The sequence below is a fragment of the Otolemur garnettii genome, unplaced genomic scaffold, assembly GCF_000181295.1.
Source record: "Otolemur garnettii isolate 467f Iridium unplaced genomic scaffold, OtoGar3 scaffold00025, whole genome shotgun sequence".
NCBI classification, from domain to species: domain Eukaryota; kingdom Metazoa; phylum Chordata; class Mammalia; order Primates; family Galagidae; genus Otolemur; species Otolemur garnettii.
Genome location: NW_003852420.1, coordinates 11,356,696 through 11,372,320, shown reverse-complemented (window position 1 = coordinate 11,372,320; position 15,625 = coordinate 11,356,696). Strand labels below are relative to the sequence as shown.

Here is a 15,625-nt window from a genome sequence, read left to right as displayed (position 1 = left end):
TCAAGGGGCAAAGGAGTTTGCGGGGAGGAGTGAGGAGAAGAGAATTCCAGGTGGATAGAAAGCTTGGTCCAAGACAGGCCTTTTCTGCTGAGAAGAAACCTGACCTGAAATTCACTTTTCCATACCCTGAAGCCTGTTTCCAAGCGGTTCCTTCTTGCAGGGGAGCATTAAACCTCATCTCTCCAGGGTCACCTGTACCCTCTTAGCTTCTGAACCTTCCTGACCTAAGCTCTGCGCTAGGGCCTGTCCCGCGGCCGGTCTAGTTTAGGGAAGTCGGGAGGGAGTGTGGGTCCAGGTGGGAACCAGGAAAGCTGGCTTCCCAGGCAGGGTCGCCGCAGTCCCAGGCTCCAGTGGCCTTCAGCTCCCCTCCCCGGAGGGGCGGGCCCGGGGAGGGGCTCTGCGCGTCCCCGCCCAGAGGCGGAGCAGAGGGCGGGGCCCGAGCGGGGAGGGTAGGGGACGCGAGGCGGAGCGGGGCTCCACACAGGCCGCGGCGGCTGGCTCGGGCCCCTACGGTCCCGGCGGCGGCTGGAGGAGGAAGCCAGGCGGCTGGCGGCTGAGGAGAGGCGGAGGAGGCCGAGCCGGAGCGCCGCTCGCCGAAGACTCATTTCCCCGGCTCAGCAGGGAAAGGTACCTTGCGCTCGCTCTCTGGCCGCAAGCCCCGGCCTTCAGCCCTCCCCCGGGTACAGGCGGGGGCTGCGGCCGCGGCCAGAGGGTGAGGGGCCCAGAGCGGCCCCCGAGGGCTCGGCGGGCCCGGGGCTCCGGCGGCCAGCGCGGCGCTCGGGCGAGAGGGCTGGGGTGCGGGGCGTTCCGGGAGGCTCGAGGAGCGCGGTGGGCGCCGCGCCCCCCTGGCTCCCACTGAGGAAAGCAGCGGTGTGACCCCGGGTGGCGGCGATCGCGGGGCGGGAGCTGTGCGAATCCGGGCCAGACGCCGGGGCTGGAGGGTAAGCGGGACCCCGCGGACGGCGTGAGGGAGGGGAGCGCCCCAGGCACCCGGCAGGCGCGCCCGATGGGCGCAGACAAAGCCGGGCGCCGACACCCCGCGACGACTCGGGCGTCCCGGAGGGTGTGCGCTGAGGAGAAGAGAGAGGGCTCCGGGGCGATGGCCAGGATGCGGGGAGGCTGGGTTGCTCTCTTTCTGGGTCCCGGGCGTCCAGGTGGTTTCCTCGGGGACCCGGGGCACAGGTCTCCGGAAGGCCAACTAGAGGCTCACCGGTTTTCCCGGGCTAGGCAAGAGTCTGGCTCCGAAAGGAATTGACTGTGTTGGAGTGCTCACTTTGGGGGAGGGGCTGAAGAAAGTCACGCGGGGGCGGCGGGCAGGAGCCGGAGGACCCTTCGGAGCTTGCACCAGCAGGGTCGGGCCCGGTGAACTAAGCGTGGTGGCTGGCACATGTAGTGAGTAGAGCCCACAGGTTGTTTGTGGAACCTGCTGGTGGTGGCAAGTCACGTACCAGTCCGCTAGGGCAACTTGGCCCTGGTAGGAGCAAGCAGCAGGTGTCCGCGGGTCAGCCGGCATGGGCATGAATGGAGGGCAGGTTAGGCGTGCATCTGAAAGTGTGTGAAGTGAAGGCCCCACATTTGCATTCTGCCACCTCTGCCCTCTTCCCTCTTGTTCTTAGTGCAGTGCTAGATGGCCCCTTACCCCGGAGGAGTCATGGGGGAGGAGGGATTGCAATACCTACTGCTGGCCAGTGCCCCCACTTGAGCTCCAAGGGCCACTCTCTGTTTCCCATTACTCTGACACCTTCCCCCTCTCCAGTGTTACAAGTGGTTTTTTTTCCCTCTGGATCATTCATAACAGTATATGAACATGCTTTGCCGCCCGGCACAGTGGCTTGTGCCTGTATAGCACTCTGGGAGGCTGAGGTGGGTGGATTGCTTGAGCTCACGAGTTCAAGACCAGCCTGAGCAAAAGCAAGACCCCCATCTCTAAAAAGTAGCTGGGTGCGTGGCAGGTGTCTGTAGTCCCAGCTACTCAGGAGGCTGAGGCAGGAGGATCACTTGAGCCCAAGAATTTGAGGGTTTGAGTGAGCTAGGACGCATGGTACTCTACGCAGGGTGACGAAGTAAGACTGTGTCTCAAAACAAAAACAAAACCAAAAAGAATATGCTTTGCCTCCCACCTTGTAGTCCCTTTTTTGCCTGATCCTTCATTCCCCTCCAGCTGGGAACCCTGTTCTCTTCATAGCAGAACTTCTCTGGGAGCTGGCTCTGCCTGCTCCTCAGAGCACATCTCTTGGGTTCTTTAGCAGTTTGGCCTGACTTCTGTGCCACTCCTTAACTGAAACTGCTCCAGCCAGGGTCTCCAGCGATTTCCCTGCCCCCACAAGCAGGGGGATCTTCTTCCCCCTCTCTTGGTCCCCTTGAGTAATACTTTTTTCTTCTAGAATTAATGACCTCCCTTGGCTTGTCCTGGTTTTCTTCTTCCTTTCCTGGCTGCCCCTTCCTTAGTCTTTTTAGACAACTCCTTCACTCAACTCTAAATCTGAGAGGCCCCAGGGCTCTGTCCTCAGCCCCCTCCTCTTCTCAGATTCCCCTTCTTTCCCTTTCTATTTATACCCCCTAAATTCATTCTTTTATGATTTAAAAAAATCAAGCATTAATTTATAAATACACAGATCTTAAATGCATACACTTTTCACTTTCATGGTTTTAAACAGCAGATTTGATCTCCAGCACCAGCCCCTGTATCTCCCCTCCAGTTAATGATTTATGGTGTCCTGGATGATGAAAACCTTAACATAGACAAAACAGAGCCCTGACGGCACTCCCTGAATGTGCTTTTCCCCAGGTCTTCCCATGTCAGTAAATGGCCCATAATCCACTCACTTTTTTTTTTTTTTTTAAGACAGATTCTCACTCTGTTGCCCTGGGTAGAGTGCCCTAACATCATAGCTCATAGCAACCTCAAACTCTTGGGCTTGAGTGATCCTCTTGCCTCAGCCTCCCAAGTAGCTGGGGCTATAGGCACCTGCCACAGTGCCCAGCTAATATTTGCTTGAGCAATCCTCCAGCCTTGGCCTCCCAGAGTACTATGATTATAGGCATGAGCCACTGTGCTGGACAATCCACTTACCTTTTATGGCAGGAGACCAGGTGGCATCAACTTTTCCAAGAAATAGTCTTTTTGACTCTTTTCACAGAATCTCAGGCCTATTCTTTGTGCTCTGATTCTATTCTTACTGCTCCAGGCCACCTGTCCAAGTCCAAGTTACGTTTTAAGTCTTGCCCGAATGGCTGGGAATGGAGGTTCATCATGCCTGTAATCCTAGAACTTTGGGAGGCTGAGGCAGAAGGGTTACTTGAGGCCAGGAGTTTGAGACCAGCTTGAGCAAAGTAGGGAGATCCTGTCTCTCCAAAAAAAAAAAAAAAAAAGAAAGAAAGAAAGAAAGGAAAAAAAAGCTGGGTGTGGTGGTGTGCACATGTAGTCCCAGAGCCAGGAGGAACGCTGGAGCCCAGGTGTTGGAGGCTGCACTGAGCTATGAGGACACCACTGCATTCTAGCTCAAGCAACAGATGGAGACTCTGTCCACGCCTACAAAAAAAATTCTTGCCTAAATGGTGTAGTAGTAGCAGCTAACCCTCTCCCCATGTCTCTCCTTGGCTTTCTCTGATCCATTTTAGCAGACCAGCAAGAATGACACAGAAAATTTTGAATAGATCCTCTCATTTCTTTAAAAACCATGATAACTCTCCATTGCACTTAAAAAAGATTTTGACATTTTTCCATGACTTTCCAGATCCTCCATGATCTGGCTGAAGCTGTCTTCCCAGCCATATCTTGACCATCGTCCCCTTTGAATTCTCCCTGACAGGTATAGCTGAATCATTTCTGCCCCTTAAACATCCTAAGCTTTTTACTGCCCCAGGCCTTTTGCTCATGCTATATTCTCTGCCTGGAGTGTTTTTCTAGTACTCTTCCCTGGACTAGCTCTGCTCCTTCTTATTTTTCAGGCCTCAACTTGATTATACCTTCTTCAAATGCCTTACCAGTCTTGGTAGAGGTCCTCTCCTCCCCTGTAATTCATCATAACACCTGACTTGCTTACTTTATTATATTATAGTCTGTAACCATTCGTTATAGTTGTCTGTTTACTTTGTCTGGTTTCTTAGGGACTTGAACCTTCACTAAATGAACCATTGCTGTGTATTTAACATGAGGTCTGGCATATAGCTGATGCCCAGGAAATCTTGAGCCTGGTGGGCAGGTTGGGGCTGGACTGAGGTGTTGCAGTCAGCACAAGGAGCCCCTTTAAACCTCAGGTGACCCTGAGGATTTTTATTTTCTTTCTACAAAAGCAGTTGTGCACATTGCTGCAAGAATCTGAGGGGGCCAATGGGATGTGAAAAAGGGAAGTGGAGAAGGTACAGTGGCTCAAGAGTTGGCCTGTACACTTCAGAAGAGCCTGGGGACCCCACGGAGTGTGAGTCTGTGGGTAGGGCATAAATGATTTTCTCTGAGTTATTTGGTGGAAATCCAAGCTGAGTCCACAGATGGGGCTGCGTGTGTGTGTGCGTGTGTATGTGTGTATGTGTGTGTGTTAGGTGGGAGGGAGATTCTATTAACTTTGGACATGGGGCAGCTTAGGCAGGCAGGGATTTATTTCAGCCTAATGCCCTTGGGTGACTTCTGCGTGTCCAGCCCTGGGGGGTCTCCCTGTAGATCCTGTTTCTCTACCTACAGCTCTTCTGTGTACATAGAGGAGCCAGTTGAGTGTTGAATCATGAGGCTGGTACTCTCAGAATGGAGGGCTAAGAGCCAGGGGCCCTCAGATCTGTAAAGGGGCGGAGTTAGGGGGCAGGGAGATAGGGATGAACTAAGATAACATCATGAGGTGGGCACTGGAACTAGGGGCTGGTAGTCCACATCTGGGGTTATTGGGCCTGCCTAGGAAAGGCCTTAAGCTGGTATAGGTGGGAACAAGCAGGGTATCCCTGGTGGAAGAAATTAGGCCAAAAGGTGGGGGCAGGTCTCTGGTGTGGGTAGTAGACATTGTTTTAAGGATTTTGCAAATATTAACTCCTTTAATCCTCTTAACAGCTCTATAAGGTAGATCTTATTCTCATTTTAAGGTGGGGTAAACTGAGGCACACTCATATAGCTAACTAGTGACAGAGGGAGGACTGAATCCAAGTAGTCTGGCTTCCAAATCCAGGCCATACACCAGTCTACTCTGCCACTTCTCTCTGTGCCTGAGGGCTTCTTAACAAGTGAGCTTTTTCCTGCCTCCCAGAGGTGCCTGGCCATGGGGAATAGGGAGGTAGGAAAAAAAAGCTATGTCCTCTAAGATAGAAGGGGTCTTGGCTTGGGGTGAGCAAGCTTCATGCCCCACTTTTTCTTCTAGGAGACTCTCTGGACCCAGGCTAAGAAGCTGGGCATCATGTACCCTATGACTTTGGGTGCCGGGGAGAGCTTTCTGTGTTTCTGGTATAAAAACATCTCTCTGCTGGAGATATCACTGTCAGAGTATCATGCCTCTGGCTTTAGCATTGCTCTCTCATTATTATCTGCTTCTTAAAATCCCAGCCTTCTGGGTGAAGGGAGAGAGGTCAGGTAGAGGCTCTGTAGATAAGCTGGCCTGTTTTGGATTCCTTCTAGAATGCTGTGAGGTGGAGCTTTAGGGTTGGCCTTGGGACACCTTGCGGGGGGAGCTGAGTTGGGCCCAATGGAATGTGGAAGCAGATTTGGGGAAACAAAAATGAGAATTGGAAATTTAATCTACTTTGCTATAGGTCCTGCCTTGATTTTTTTTTTATCTATCTGTAAAATGGGATTAAGGAGACTTTTTTCTTTGCTTCCCCGTGATTGTAGAGGCCAGGAGAATTCTTGAGGGTACATTCTTGAGTGCCTTCTTGCAGACCCAGTGCAAAGGAGTAGGGATGTCCCATGGGGTGCTGAGGAACTGGGCCAGGAAGGAGGGAGGAGGGTGAGGCAGCTCTGGCTGTGAGGCTTTCTTGTTTGGGAATGAGGACACTGCTGGGCAGGTGACCTGGCCTCCCAGGGACCTGACTGGCTGTCTGAGGAAGGGTTTGCTGACCACACAAGAATGGGGTCTGTTTTCTTCATATTCTTAGTCACAGAGTTTAGGGGATCTGCCCATTGGTCCCGAAGGAAGAGAAGGAGGCAAGGTTAACAGGTATTCTCTTCTGCATCTGGAGAAACTGAGGCATGGAGCAAACAAATTGCTACTGGAAGTTCACCAGGCTTCCTTGTTGTCAGGAGGGCACAGAGGAGGCCTGTACATTGTGCCTAAGTCCTTGTCTTTTGAGATAAAGGCTGTGGCAAAGCCACAGAGGTGGGCAGGCTAAAGCTGAGGGTGGACTTCCTAACAACTAGATGCTGGGCCTTGTTGGCTGCAATTGGCACCTGGCACTTCCTGTGCCCCAGCCTGATGCTCAGAGGCTCTGGTCCCCACTATCTAGGAAATAAAAACGAGCCATGCCAGGTGTGCTATGATGAGGTGCAGTTTAGATCATCTTCCTGGAGGAAGGGGTGCTTTGAGAGGATCTTGAAGTCCTAGGCAGCTTTGGCTGATTGAGGAGGAGATGGCATTCCCAAGGTGGAGCAGGACTGGAGAAGTGGGTTGAAGCCAGGCTGGAAAAGGCTGTGACTGTCAAGTGCTGAGTTTGCCCTTGATTTACTGGGCCCTGGGGAGCCATTGAAGGTTATAGGCTATAGGTGTAGTTCAAGTGGGGCCAGAACAGGTAAAGGGAACCACCTCCCTCTTGTAGACTGTGTTGGGGGAGGTATAGGAGCTGCCTGTGTGGAGGTCCCAGGGGGTGAAGATGAGGCTGGGACCAGGCAGAGAGGTGTGTATAGGGGGTGTGGAGTGCAAGGGGCACTCTGCTGGGAGGTGGGGCTGGGTGAGGGGTCTCTGGGCACTTGGGTCTCAGGCCAGGAATACAGCCCTGAATTGCAGGGTGCCTGACTGCAAGGAGCTCCCCAGACCACAAGGGGGTATGTTGGGTGACTGTGTCCCAGGGCAGGGTGACATGCAGACAGCATGCAGGGCACCTTATCTCTTCTCACAGCTGAGTCTGGCGCTGTGGGTAACCAATCTGGGGTTAGCACCCTTCCTCCAGCCAGGGTGGGGCCCAGAGACTGGGGAAAACAGCTGACTCTAGCCCTCCAGCTCCAGCTGTGACATGTTCTCATAAAAATCCTCAGTCTCCCCAGCCGCTGGGCTGTCACCCCCAGCGTGTGTTGTGTCCTTTGCCCTGGCCTGTGTGAATCTGTGCTGCTACTGCTGATGGTTACGTGAGCTGCTGGCAGGGTCTTTCCCACTCTGGCTACCTCCCTGGTGTACATGGGAGTCAGGGGGCCTGGATGCTTCTCTCTGGTTTGCCCCTGTCTGGGCCACCACAGGTAAGTGTCTGTTCCCTCATGAGGCCTCATTTTCCTCATTTGTAAACTGAGGGAGTCAATGCCCTGCTGGGAAGAAGGGAGGATATCATAGGGTTTGTTGGGTGGGGCATCTTTCCAGAGTGGCAGCTTAACATAGTTTAGTTCTGGCTTAATATTAGAACTAGCATGCTAATGATGGAGTAGAATTTGCAATTTGCTTGGAAAAACCTGTCCAACTTACTTTGGGGATCTCCCAAGGTCCCTTGTTCTCTAGGCTCTGCATGGCTTGGGATGGATATCTGAGGGCAGTGGTCATTTGAGGTTCCTCTAGAATCTAGGGGGAGCTAGATGCTGGTGGGGGGTGGTAGTAGTCATCACACTCCAAGGAAAGTAGGAAGGGCAGATTCTGAGGGCAAAGATTCTGCTGCCTTGGGCAGTGCTGAGAGGGGGCTGGCAGGGGAGGGGTTGACATGCTGTCAGTCTGAGCTCCCTAAATATCCCTCCCACACACCTCAAAGGAGGGTGAGCAAGACCAAGCCAATCACACTCCCCTGATCTCTGCCCCTGTGTCAGGCTGGAGTCCTAGGGTGGGAGGGAGCAGTGTTTCTCTAAGACTGTTGTGAACAACCTCAAGGGTTCAGGGACAAATAAGAGTAGAGACAAATAACTGGTAAATTCAACCCCCTACTCTGTGGGAGGTTCAGAATGTATTTAAGACAATTAAAGGCTCTGGCAAGTCCTATAGAACTGAGACCATTTAGTGTTGCCCAAACTGATCTGACCATGGAAATCTTTTTTTAAAGACTTCCCAATAATATTCCACTGACAGACACCCCATGGGAAGAGCTAATGTGGAAGGATGCTGCTTATCTGGAGACCACAAACACAGATGGTGGGAATGCCGGGAAGGAAAGTAAGGATGGAGGGATAGCTTCCTGGACTTGGTGGCATGGGCATGTTTGTATAGTCAGAGGAAGAAAAGGGCGTTATAGAGGGAGGGATGGCCTGGCTGTGACCTGGGCCCAAAGCCAGCTCTGGGATCTTGTGGCAACTGGGTATATGAGGAAGTGACCTGGAACAAGCTGTCTGGTGCCCAGGACCTCATGGTAGCTGGGCCTGGCTCTTCCAGATTCTGGGAGGGCCTTTTACCCTATACCTTCTTAGCACCTCCTTGCTCTACAAGTTCTCCACCGTCTTTCATCTCAGGTTAACAGAGCCAGGTTGTGATCTCCAAGCAAGAAGCCAAACCTTGCTGGGCATCTGTTTCCTCATTTGTGCCATGGTGATAGCATTACCTCCCTTGTGGAGTGGCTGTGATGCTGGAATACCTGTCAGCTTTTATGAGTGTGATTAACATGGCTGGAGTGAGTTTCTCTAGGAGGGACCCTGGAAAGGGGCTTTCATTGTGGACACCAGAGGCATAAAAGCCAGCAGACTGCAATGTGGGACCTGGTAAGACCTGAGCAGTCAGTAGAGGGGAAGGATGAGTGAGGGCGGGGGTAACCAGGACTGGTTTTCTGGAAGAGTGCCCAGCTGGGTGGGGAGGTTCAGGCAGAATGAGAAGTCACAGGTTTGGGTCTGGGAGTCAGAGGATCCTGGTGTGTGTGTGTGTAGGAGACAGGTGGTCCATGGGCAGGGAGGAGGCATCAGGGATCTGCCTTCATTCATTAGACCCGTAGGGAGCCATTGAAGGTTATTGAGCAGGGCAGGGATGTGATCAGAGCAGTGCATCAGTGAGAAATGAAGCTGGATGTGCAGTAATGGTGGGTTGAGTGTGTGTGCTGGACCTCTCATAGAGAGCTGTGCCCCTTCAGGGCTTCAGCCTGGGGAGGGGTCAGGTCGCCTATGGACCCTCATCCTCAGAGCCTCAGGACAGTCATGAAACTGTCCTGCTTTGCTCCGTTTCCCCTCATTTCCTGTGCAGTATGAGGGCTTTTTGTTCAGCCCCCTCAGGTAGGGGAGATGTGCTGTGGCATTGCAAGCGGTACCCAGGAAGAGGAGCTGCAATGGGGCAATGTCAGGTCTGGCAGGCTGCTGAGGGGGTGAGGGGGGCAATAGCCTTCAGGGAGGTAGGGAGTTCAGGGGGTTGTCTTACCCCAGTTACTCTCTACTGTTCTCCTTTGCCCCCTTTGTTGTCTTCTTTTTTTTAAAATGAAGAAAAAGAGTTATTGCATTTAAAGGAAAGCAGAGAGAACCAGAGGCTTTTCCAGAGAGCGGAAAAGGGTCCCCCTTGCAAGGAAGAAGAGACTTTTTCTTTTTGTGAGACAAAGTCTCGCTCTGTTGCCCACTAGAGTACCCTGGTGTCATAGCTCACAGCAATCTCAAAATCCTGGGCTCAAGCAAGCCTCCTGCCACAGCCTTCCGAGTAGCTGGGAAAATAGGTGCCCGCCACAGATAAAACTTTTCTATTTTTATTTTTACTTATATTTTTGAGAAAGAGTCTGACCCTGTTGCCTTGGATAGAGTCCCATGGAGTCATCATAGCTCACAGCAACCTCAGACTCCTGGGCTTAAGATCCCTTGCCTCAGTTTTTCTATTTTTAGTAGAGATAGGGTCTTGATTTTGCTCATCCTGGTCTCAAACTCCTGAGCTCAAGGGATCCTCCTGCCTCAGCCTCCTGGAATGCCAGGATTATCGGTGTGAGCCACCTCATCTGGTCCCTTGTCTATCTTCTTCAATTAGGCAAGAGTCCAGGGCTTTCTACATCTGGGGTTGGGAGGATGAAGAAAAATATCTGGGTTTAGGAAGAGCAGGGGAGAATGCAGCACTCCTGTGCCCTCAGTCTAGATTATCTTAACCTCTACCTGCTTCTGGAGGGAGGGTATTAAGGAAGGTATGATTTGAGGCCAGGAGGAAAAGCACTTGGAAATGAGTTGTAACTTATTAGAGAACAGAACAGAGAACTCAGCCACCCCAGCCAACTCTTTGCCAGGCCCTGGCAGACACACAGTTCCTGTCCTCCCCACACAGTCCCACGAGGCCTGAGCTAGGCAGGATGGGTCTCACACCCAAGCTCTGGGACATCTGGCCCTATGCCCTTACCTCACCCCACCACCCCCTCAGAGTCTGTCCTCAAACCTGAAGAAAGGGCCTCACTCATAACCAGACCCCCTGGGCCACCCTAGCTCGGCTTCCTGCACTCTCTTCAGGTCTTGGGTGTGTGCGTGTGGGTGGTGGTACTGTTTGTAGGCTGGCAAAAAACTAGGCCCTGAGTCAGCTAGATTTTAGGATGACTCAAGGAGGAGACACCCAGGACCACCAATGGGAAAATATTCTTAAGAAAGATATTTAAATGATGCTTTTGAATGTTAAACACACAGAATCCTTTGCCATTCTTTTATTTTGAACATTAGTTTTAAAAATCACACAATGGGGTGGCGCCTGTGGCTCAGTGGGTAGGGTGCCAGCCCCATATACCAAGGGTGGTGGGTTCAAACCTGGGCCCGGCCAAACTGCAACAAAAAAATAGCCGGACATTGTGGTGGGCACCTGTAGTCCCAGCTACTCTGGAGGCTGAGGCAAGAGAATTGCCTGCATCCAGAAGTTGGAGGTTACTGTGAGCTATGTGAAGCCATGGCACTCTACTGAGGGCGATAGAGTGATTGTCTGTCTCTACCAAAAAAAAAAAAATCACACACAATGTGAAACCTTATGAGTTAATCTGGAAAGGTTTTGAGTTTAAAAAGTAACTGAGGAAAGACAATGAACTTGGCTCGGCGTCTGTGGCTCAAGTTGCTAAGGCACCAGCCACATACATCTGAGCTGGCGGGTTCGAATCCAGCCTAGGCCTGCCAAACAACAATGACACCTAACAACCAAAAAATAACTGGGTGTTGTGGCGGGTGCCTGTAGTTCCAGCTACTTGGGAGATGGAGGCAGGAGAATCACTTGAGTCCAGGAGTTGGAGGTTGCTGTAAGCTGTGATGCCACAGCACTCTACCCAGGGCGACAGCTTGAGGCTCTGTCTCAAAAAAAGAAAAAAGAAAAAAAGAAAAAAGAAAGAAAGACAATGAACTTGACTCCTTGGTTAGATTTTAAAAAGAATAAGACCTGAGGTTTAGGATCTTACCAAGTAAAGTTTAGAGTGCCTTCTGTCATATGGCAGGTTGTGAAAGCTCTGTGGACCTCAGTTTTCCTCTGCAGCATGGGGGTACTGATGGGAGGATTGAGGTATTCCATGTGAAATGCTTACCTCTGCGCTCTGTACCTCAGTGGAAAATAGCAGTAACAATGATGATAGAATTTTAAAAACAGACTTTTCTTGATTTCAAAAGCTGATGAGGCTCAGCACCCGTGGCTCAGTGAGGAGGGTGTCAGCCACATACACTGAACGTGGCGGGTTTGAGCCCAGCCTGGGCCTGCTAAACAGCAGTGACAACTGCAACCAAAAAATAGCTGGGCATTGTGGTGGGTGCCTCTAGTCTCAGCTGCTTGGGGGCAGAGGCAAGAGAATCACTTAAAGCCCAAGAGTAGAGGTTGCTATAAGCTGTGATGCCACGGCACTCTACCTAGGGTGACATAGTGAGACTCTGTCACAAAAAACAAAAAACAAAAGCTGGTGAGTTATTAAGTCTCTCTTTGAACTCAACACAAGGGCCTGAAGAATATGTTTATTGTCCAAACTCAGTGTCTTAACTCTGTAGGTGTTTTATGGATTAAGTCATGAGCCCAGGGCCCACATGTGCATTTTGAAATGAACACCAGTGGCTTTTCAGAACCTGCTTCTAGCTTTTGCTAGAGTGGGTGGGGGTGCTGTGCTTCAGAGTGGAGAGCCCTTCATTGTCTGGTCTTGTGCACTGGTTAGGATGGCACAGTTAAAACACTTGAAGTCTCCTGGTGGGGCTAAGGGAAATCTCAGGCCAGGGAGAGGAGACAATTGTCTAGACCAGTGTTTTTCAACCTTTTTTATCTCACGGCACACTAGAACCTATAGTTAAACCTTGGAGGCACACTTAAATTATGTTGATCAAAAGAAGAGTAAAAAAAAGAATATACTTACTATGCTTTGAACTTCTTTTGAAAATAATTAATAATCTTTAAAAACACCAGTTCAAAATCACTAGTCTAGATAGAGGGAATTAAGAGTTAGCTGCTCTATGAATTTTTCTTAGTGGCGTTTTTCCTTTTATTGAGATGAGGTCTCATTCTGTTGTCCCAGGTAGAGTGCATTGGCATCAGCCTAGCTCAGGGTTCAACTCCTGGGTTCAAATGATCCTCCTGACTTAGCCACCGGAGTAGCTGGGACTATAGGTGCCTGCCACAACACCCAGCTAAATTTTCTATTTTAAGTAGAGACAGAGTCTTGCTCTTGCTCAGGCTGGTCTCCAACTCCTAAGCTCAAGTGATCCTTGTACCTCGGCCTCCCAGAGTGTTAGGAGTATAGGCATGAGCCACTGCGCTTGGCCTGAATTTTCTTTTGTGTTGGCAAAAGCAGTTAGGCAATGTCTTTGACCCCATTAATGGAGGTGGAAACTGAGGGTGAGGGGCTGTGGCTTGGGTAGTGTAGAGGCTGGCAAGCCCAAGCCAGCCCCATGGGGCAGGGCCCATGGTGGCCTGCAGTCACCCCGCTAAGTGCCCTGGTGGCAGGTGGTCTCTCTATGGCAGCCCCAGGCTTTGACAGTGCTGCTGGGGTGAGCTGCCAGGCTTTGAGACAACTCTCACCATTGCTGGCACAATGTTTGTGGTGTCAGTCAGTACATGCGGAGGCTGACTGGGGGCCTGAAAGCTAGGCAAGGGTTGATAGAAAGAGCTGAGCCTAGAGTTGCCAAGCCCTGCTTTCCCCCTCACTCCATCTGGGTGGCCTCCATCATGCGTATGAACCTCTCTGAGCCTGTTTCCCCATCTGTAAAATGGGTACATGGAATAAATGGAAGGTGGCCAGCATAGTGCCTGGGCTGGGAAGGGTAAACTAAATAGAGGTTTGCTGTGGGGTTCTTTTGGCATCTGGATTTTTCTTGGTCATGTTTTCCATTTTGTGATTATACATACTCCCTCTGTTCTATGATGAATTTTGCTGTGTGGGGACTGTTAGAGAGACAGTTTTTTGGGAAAAGGATTTACAGTGAAGATGGGCCCTTCCCCTACAAACGTTACCCAGTAAACCTTTACCACTGAGGCTGCCATGTCTTTGTGTGCAGGTCCCAGGCTGGATGGGGTGGGACCCTGAGGCTCAGGAAAAAAGATCGGCTGGCAGGAGACCCCCCTTCCCAGGGGCTGGAACTGAAAGCACAGTTGGGCTTTGTGCAGAGTCACGAGGGGCCGCCGAGGGGGAACTGCGCCTGGGCTGAGCTTCTTACAAGCCTCAGTTCTTGAAAGTGGTTTTGAAAGAGTCAGTGGAAAGTGCTGACTGGGCTGTCCTCCTTCACCCCAGAACTGTGAGGCTGTGGCTCCTGGCAGGGGGAGGGGAGAAGCCCCACCAGGAAGCTACCTCTTCATCTGCCAGCTTGCACCTCTCAGGGATCCAGTGCCCGGAATGGGTGGAACTCTGTGCAGTGTAGTGATGGGGACACTGATTAATGCCAGGTCTGTGTCTACAGGTGATGCCTGATGAAGAGGGGCTGTGTTGAAGCTTGCTGGGCCCCAAGAGGGAAGGTGGCCTGGAGAAGCTCTCTCAACCCTGGTGATAGCCCTGAAGAGAGAGCTGGGCTTAGGAATCGGGGCCCCTGGGCCTGCCTCCCACCTGCAGGTCCTGCTTTGATGGTCTGGCAACACAAGGGTCAAGGGGACGAGCAGTTGACACAGTTAGAACTGGTCTGGGTTCATCCCAATGGTGTCATGCCTGGTCAGCCAAGGCATCCTGACCCTGTCTCTGCTCTCCCCTCTCACCCATGCCATTCAGCAAATCCCCAGGAGGTGGACACAGCCCTATGCAGCAGGCTTACCTGGCAGAGGCCTTCTCTGACATTCCTGTCCCAGCATGTCCCTGTCCCCCCACCCTGCTTATCTTTTTACTATGTCACTTGTCATTCTGACCTGTCAGATCCTTGAGGGAAGGCTTCTGTCCATTGTTGTATCCTGAGTGCCTCAGACAGCACTTGGCACTGGGTAGCCCTCACTTCCCAGCTTCGCTGCTCTGCCTCTCCCTGGGGTGCTGCTGGGGGGAGCTTACTTGCATTAGGGTGCACTCTCCACCCCTGTAGGGGTGGGGTTAGGGAAGGCCCAGTGCAGAGGCAAGGTGGAGGCGGGATAAGATGTATCCTCCCTACCTGGTGCTGGGATTCCCACTTCGTAGGGCTGCTGCTGCCACTGCAAGGAGGTCAGGTGAGTGTGTGGCAGGGACAGGGGTGAGTTCTGGTAGAGAGGGAGAACAATAGTGTTGATTTAGTAGCGAGGAGTAGATTGTAAGCAGTGCCTCAGAACCTTTGCACGTGTGGTTCCCCTGGCCAGAACTCAATTCTCTCCCCTGGAAATCTTCTGCCTCCTCCTATCCTCTTCCAGATTCACAATAACATTATTTTTATTATTATTTTTATTTTCATTTTTTTGAGATAGAGTCTCACTCTGTCACCCTGTGTAGAGTGCTATGGTATCATAGCTCACAGCAACCTCAAACTCTTGGGCTCAAGAGATCCGTGCTCTTGCCTCACTCTCCCAAGTAGCTGAGACTACAAACACCACAACACCCAGAGATTTTTAGAGCTGGGGGTCTCACTTTTGCTTAGGCTTATCCCAAACTCCTGACCTCAAGCTATCATTTGCCTCAGCCTCTCAGAGTGCTAGGATTACAGGTGCGAGCCATGGTGCCAGCTATAATAACCTTTACTGAGTTAACTGGCTATGAGCTTCAGGGTAAGGCCTGGTCTCTTAATCTGTGGCTATGGCCTCTTCAGGGACTAACTCAGGTTTAGGCAAGGCTGTGTCTTGGGGGATACAAAACGTACAAATACAGGTTTCTCCCGTGGACTTTTAACTAGGAGCCTATGACTCAGTAGAGATCAGAGCAGAGGGGATGGGGAGGACGACATGGCTGTGTGTAGTAGCACGAGAGCAAGGGCAGATGAAGAAACCTTTCTGGCTTAGGTATATGATATACATGGAACCCAGAGGGCTTTGGAAGCCAGGTTGCAGTGGCAGACTAAGCCAAGGTCCCCTGGCCCTCTGTGCTTTCTCTGCCTCCACTCCTGCACTAGCAGACCCTGAATGTCTCTGGGCTGGTCTGGAGTCTGCAAATGAAGGCTACTCTAGGACAGAGATTCTTAGCCTTGGCTGTATATTGGCATCATGTAGGTCCTTAAAAAAGGATACGTGCTTGGGGTCCACCCCAGAGAGTCTGATTTAAATGA

The 15,625-nt window shown here is 51.6% G+C and overlaps 1 protein-coding gene across 1 annotated transcript in view; it reads left to right on the top strand.

The window, feature by feature from the left end:
* The first annotated feature begins 399 nt into the window (after positions 1-399).
* SMOX (spermine oxidase) overlaps positions 400-15,625 on the top strand; it is a 39,634-nt gene continuing 24,408 nt past the window's right edge. Inside the window, exon 1 of the mRNA XM_003788038.2 lies at positions 400-627. The gene's annotated coding sequence lies outside the window, so the exon portion shown is untranslated. The remainder of the gene's footprint in view (positions 628-15,625) is intronic.